Source organism: Centruroides sculpturatus, unplaced genomic scaffold, assembly GCF_000671375.1.
Source record: "Centruroides sculpturatus isolate CEXI.00-Female unplaced genomic scaffold, Cexi_2.0 scaffold740, whole genome shotgun sequence".
NCBI classification, from domain to species: domain Eukaryota; kingdom Metazoa; phylum Arthropoda; class Arachnida; order Scorpiones; family Buthidae; genus Centruroides; species Centruroides sculpturatus.
In genome coordinates, this window is record NW_019385071.1 from 353,703 (window position 1) to 360,011 (window position 6,309).

At 30.7% G+C, this 6,309-nt stretch overlaps 1 pseudogene; it reads left to right on the top strand.

Moving 5' to 3' along the window:
- Window positions 1-5,537: 5,537 nt before the first annotated feature.
- Window positions 5,538-6,309, top strand: part of LOC111634222 — a 10,688-nt pseudogene continuing 9,916 nt past the window's right edge.

Below are 6,309 nucleotides of genomic sequence, written 5' to 3' on the forward strand. Positions count from 1 at the left end.
CGTTGAATTTTCATCGATGTTAAGCCTAACAAAAATTTTTTAAAATAATAATCGTCGCTATTGTATCGTTAAAAATTAGAAAATTAAGCCTCGTTTAAATACTGGCTCCCTTTCATGGTCGAATGAGTGTTGCCAGCTAAAACACGTAAAAATAATATTAAAGTAGCCAAGACATAGCCAAATATTGTAGCGCCACATCACTAACAGACATTTGAAATTTGCCGACTAGGACGGTCGGTTAACCGAGGTGTCGGTTAATCGGGGGTCGGATAATCGAGGCTCTACTGTACTCATATCGATTAATGGGTTGATGTTTTACATTAAATAAATAATTAATTAATCTATCACAATAAGCGAATGTTTCAAATCGTATCTGGTAGCCTTATGTATATTCTGGATGACAGAACTTTTCGTTTTCTGAAATTTATTACAAGTTCAGTAATTTAAATTTTTAAATGCCCAAGTTTTTCAACGGTGTTTTACTAAATGACGTGTATTTCATTCGGTGCTTATGGCCTAATTAAATGGATATTTACATTTCAACAGATAATACTAGTAATGGAAATTTATGGAAAATTGCAGAAGTGCAGGTAACCTGATTTCTGAAAGTTTTCTTCATTTTTACAAGAAAACTTTAAAATTTAAATTGAATGTGTTTCAGATCGATCGTATTATCAAATTCGACCCAAAAGAAGAAAAAATTATTGAAGGATATCATTTTAACCTCTTCAAAATCTTACAAGAAGAACTAAAATTTACGTAATGATAAAATTATTTATTTTTCTGTAATTTCTCATTATACCAGTGATTTATATAATATAAAATTTAAATTTATAAATTTAAGTGAAAGATTTACAGTGTATTTGATCGCTCATTACTCAAAAGTTTTTATTACAATGAAATTCGAATCAATACTTTGTAGCTTCTTTCAGCAATTTTCCTGTAATGCAGCGTCTTTCAAAGTGGGCAATAACGCCTCCTCGTGGGCGATGAATAGATCTAGAGGGCGCTGGAAAAAAGGTATTCAACGGTGACCAAAGGCAAAATTGGGGTTACTGAATGAAAACATTGCGTTTAATGGTTTCCAGATGTTGAGAAATATGTACGGTACAGGCACAAACTGTGAGATTCATAGAAAAGTTTCCTAAGAATATTTCCAATCTTTTCTCACACAAGAGAAAATAGGTTAGTGGCGTTGGGTATAACTTTATGAAGCAAAGGGGGGCGGTGAATCGAAAAAGTTTGAGAATAACTGCTGCAAATATGGTAGCGTAATACAGCCGAAGTTCCTATAACGATGGCCGTATTTACAGGAAGGTTTAATAATAAAAGGTTTTCATAAATAATTACAAAGATTTAATAATAAAAATTCGAACGAAGTAACCGCCGCTCCCAACAAAGGACATTTTTTTACGTTCCACTCATTGGTCGTTCAGTAATTGACTGTATTTTAAAAGACATTCGTTATTAATTGTATGCAATGCCAATAACAATGTATTATATAAGGTACCGAAAACCCCGCAATAACGAACAAGGAAGTGAATGAGTATAATTTACTAGGCGTATATTATATTATTATTCATACTTATAATTCATATTCACATTTTATCACGTCTTGCTCGTTTTACAGATATTAAAGCATTCGATTTAACGGACTTTTGTCAATAAAAGACACCACGACCTTCCAATTAGTTCGTTAAATCGAAGGTTTATTTTATTTATTAAACTTTATATTTCTTTATAGTTATCAAGTAGTGAAGCAAATTCGTGAAATTTTGACAGGAAAATTTAAAAATGGCACGTGGATTGAAATGTATGATCAGCTTATAAATAATGTAAGTTATTGTTAATATAATCAGCAAATCATTAGTGTATTTGTAAAGATAGTAAGTTACTGAAAAATTAATTTTGTGATCTCAAATAATTCCATTCAACAAATTTGTATTTTCAAGTTTAATTTAATCGATTTTTAAATTAATTTTGTAATCTCAAATAATTCCATGTTACAAATTTGTATTTGCGATTTCAATTTCATCGATTTTCGAAATTAATTGTGTGATTTCAATTAATTCCATTCAACAAATTTGTATTTTCAATTTTAATTTAATCGATTTTTAAATTAATTTTNATTAATTTTGTTATTTTAAATAATTCCATTTAACAAATCTGTGTTTGCAATTTTAATTTATTCGATAGTAAATTACTCAAAAAATTCATTTTCTGATTTTAAATATTTTTATTCAACAAATTTCTGTGTGCAAATTTTAATTTATTCGATAGTAGTTTACTTAAAAAATTAATTTTGTGATCTGAAATAATTCCATTCAACAAATTTGTATTTGCAATTTTAATTTAATCGACCTTTGAAATTACTTTTGTTATCAGTATGTGTCAAACTACTACTACTTTTATCGATATGTTACCGCTAAAGCTCGAAAGTCGTTAATGTGTACATTACCTAGCTAATTTGCAGATTAACTAGCGTGATCCGTTAAAGTTGTTAAAACTGTTCTATTTGTCAAATCACCTAGATAATGTGCAGAGTATCTAGGTAATCCGCACATTACCTACTAGGCACTTGGTAAAGTGAAAATAAGGTCTTTTCCACAAATAAATGTACCACAAGTAAGTGTGCTTGTCGCAAAAACCAATTGCTATGAAATTGAAAGTGTCACCAATTTTGGACTGCACTAATAAGTAAGCACAATTGAATAATCTTACCTATGGTGAGTAAAATGGCAGCTCCTCTCTGATTCCAGCAAAGAGAAGAAAGGAAACAGTGGGGACGCACGTTCAAACCTAATTTAGCCTATTCTAATAATTTGGTTGGTAATAATTATGGTAATTTATTAGAATAGGTCAGGTTATGTTAGAACGTGCGTCCCCAATGTTTCCTTTCTTCTCTTTGCTGGAATCAGAGACGAGTTGCCATTTTACTTACCATAGGTAACATTAACTGCACAATTACATCATGCGATCACCAGAAAAAGTATGATAACTTTATTATTTTTCGTCTCCGGTCCAAAAGTAGGGTATCATTGAAGTCGTCTCGGTCCCCTCAGTTCAGATAGATACTCAAAGTCCCGAAATTCCATAGGTGGTTATCTATATAATAATTTCCCTAATTGTATTAATATTTTAAATCGTTTGATTTTTTGTATGTTTTTTAATTGGTTGATGATTGATTCTATCAACTAATTTGTCGATTGTTTGATTGTATTAACTTGATTCTTTAGATATCGAAAATTAAATAAAGAACATTATGTTAATTTAAGCGTACAGAAACGTTGCTGTTGTTTCAGCAAAGATCTTATTTTCACTTTACCGAGTGCCTAGTAGGTAATTTGCAGATTACCTAGATAATCTGCACATTACCTAGGTAATTTGAGAAATAGAACAATTTTAGCAAATTTAACGGATCGCCCTAGTTAATGTGCAGATTAGCTAGGTAATGTACACATTAACGACTTTCGAGCTTTAGCAATAACAGATATATAAAAAAGTTTCATTTTCGAAAAAGCGTTAATAAATGATTTAAAATGATCGGTTTTATTTGCTGAGTTTATAATGTTCAGTGATATGTTTTAGACAAACTGCTCCTCTCTGGAGCCTCAGAGTGTCAAGTTTCCCTTTGTGACTAACTGCCAAGAGGTGTGGCTCAGGTAATATCGGACAAAGTTCGTCAATATACAGTATTTTCCTGCTTCTGACAGTGAATATTTGACACTTTTTACACATTTTTTTCAATAACAGATTATAATGTTTTTTTCGTGCGATTACGCAAAATTCGGAAGTAACGATTTTCCTGGTAAATTTTTTGACTGGAAGCTTTTGATAAGAAATATTCTGGTTATAGAAAAGTCAGATAACGTGAAAGCTAGTAAATTATAGCTACAAAATGAAGAAAACAGTTATTTTTAATGCCATTGTTTACATTATGTCTCTAATTACTCTAATGGCAGGGGAATGAATGAGTCATCTGACGGTCAAAGTAAACACAAGTTTCCTTCCAGATAATGTATGCTATATATTATTTTTATATTATTTCGACTATTTTTATAATACAGGAATACTTCGACTTACGCAGAGTTATGCGATTTTCAAATCTCGTCGATTCGTCTTTTGTATGAGCGCCATGCAACTTTTGATTACTCACTCCCCCACACTATTGTTTAGCTTACATGTTCCGACGTGTTGCGCAGAATCGAGACATAGCTAAATTAATTTTGTGTTATTTATTTCTGTGTTTGTTGTATCTACGGAGACTCGAGACACTCTATGTGGTGATTTCTTGTAACCGTAAACGAATCAAAAGACCAGATAAGATTAACGAGAACATTTATTGGCTTACATACATTCGGCTTGGATTTTACACAAATTGTGAAATTATACTTGGACTTATGCGAATTCGACTTACGCGGTTATTGCTCGGTCCCACCTATCGCGTAAGTTCGGGGTATTACTGTACTCGACTATAATTCGCAATTTTGCATGTGTTTATTTGCATATTTTTTATATTATATAGTGTCAGGGGGAGTTAATTTTCCGGAAAATTTTTCGAGTAATCTTCTCGTCTAAGTAAACTCAAATAATATGAAAACTAGTAAAATTACAGCTATAACATGAACAAAACAGCTATTTCTCAACGTTTGTTTACGTTTTAACACTGAACACGTGATTTTGAAACAATTGGTTCTTCGCGGGAAAATCCTAAATAGACAGTTCTGAGAAAATATTCATTGATTCATAATGATTCAGCCGTAATATAAATGACTAATTAGAGAGTAAAAGGCGTATAAACAAGAAATTTAAAGCCAATTAACGGCAAGGTCTCCCATAGACTTACTAAAGGAAGGTGATGTTTCCTGGGAATATTTATGACCAGAGATGAACTGATTTGTCAGTGTTACATTCTGACAACCAAACAAAATCCAATCCAAGTTATTATATTTAGAACATTTATTAAATCTCAAATATTTGAAAATAATAAAAAAAATGCGTATCGCTTATTACAATGGGGAGCCGACGCCATGACAGTACATGTAACTCGACACACCCAGATCATAAATCAATCTTTGAACGTAAACATCGGCTGGGTTCTATCGAAGCGATAATGACGCGGTTTGTTTTGTTAGACGTAGAAACACTTCAACTTTGTAACTACTGTGTTAAACAATACGATTTTTCAAATTAATTTTTTTTAATGAAAATACGTGGAACTGTTGTCTTTTAAAAAATTTTTTCTCGTCAATTATAAAAACAAATACGATAATCAGATAGACTGAGGTGTTAATAAACAAAATAAAAAGACAGCGTGTCTCTAGCCCGAAAATTAAAAAAAATACGGCAATTTTAAATTATTTTACAAAAAATCTCGGCCCCAAGGCTTGTTATTTTAAAATTAATTCCGTCTACATTATGAGTGCCTAGCGAACAAACAAACACCCTCATTTATATAAATAGACGATTATACGGTACGAAAACTATAAGTTAATACTTTTATTACTTAAAAATACGTTACATATTTGTTCGTCATAAGTGATTCGTTTATTAACGGCAGCATTTTCTTACGAATTATCTTATCAGAGTACCTTTGAAATTTACATTCTATCAACTTTTTCTAAGTATTTTAAGACGTGTTGATATAAATTCTACGAATTTAATCAGATTTTATTTTTTCCTATACTTTAAAGTTCGTTAGAAGTTCAAGAAATGAAGAGATTCTTGTTGCACGTCTTCATTTTTCTCTTTTATATGACAAATGCCGATGTACTATGTAAGTAAAATTATAAGTAAATGTCTATTAATTATTACAAAGTATTATTTCTAAAATTTCGGACATATTTAAAATAATCATATTAAACCTATTTAAAAAATTCAACCGTATACTAGACATGATATTACATTACATATGTAATGGTAACTCCAGTATATATATAGTATATTAAATAAAATTAATTGTGTAAATTAATATACTTTATAATTATGTAGTATATACTATTAACTATATAAAATTACAAATTTTCGGTTTGATAGTTGCAAAATGTATGTAATTTATGCTGTGGAGAGCAACTTCTGGCATTTTAAAGTTATTTTTTCGTACTTATTTAGCATTTCAGATATTAATAATATTAAATTAGTATACCAGAATACCATTAAGCGCTCAGATAGCCACACAGCTTTAATTAAGCACGAGTGTCACGGGTCTGGTAAATTGTATACTGTATGCCATGATCTAGTAGATGAACTAACTATATCCGCTACTTTCATGCGGTATAATACTAGCTTAGTGACGTAAGATATCCAAGT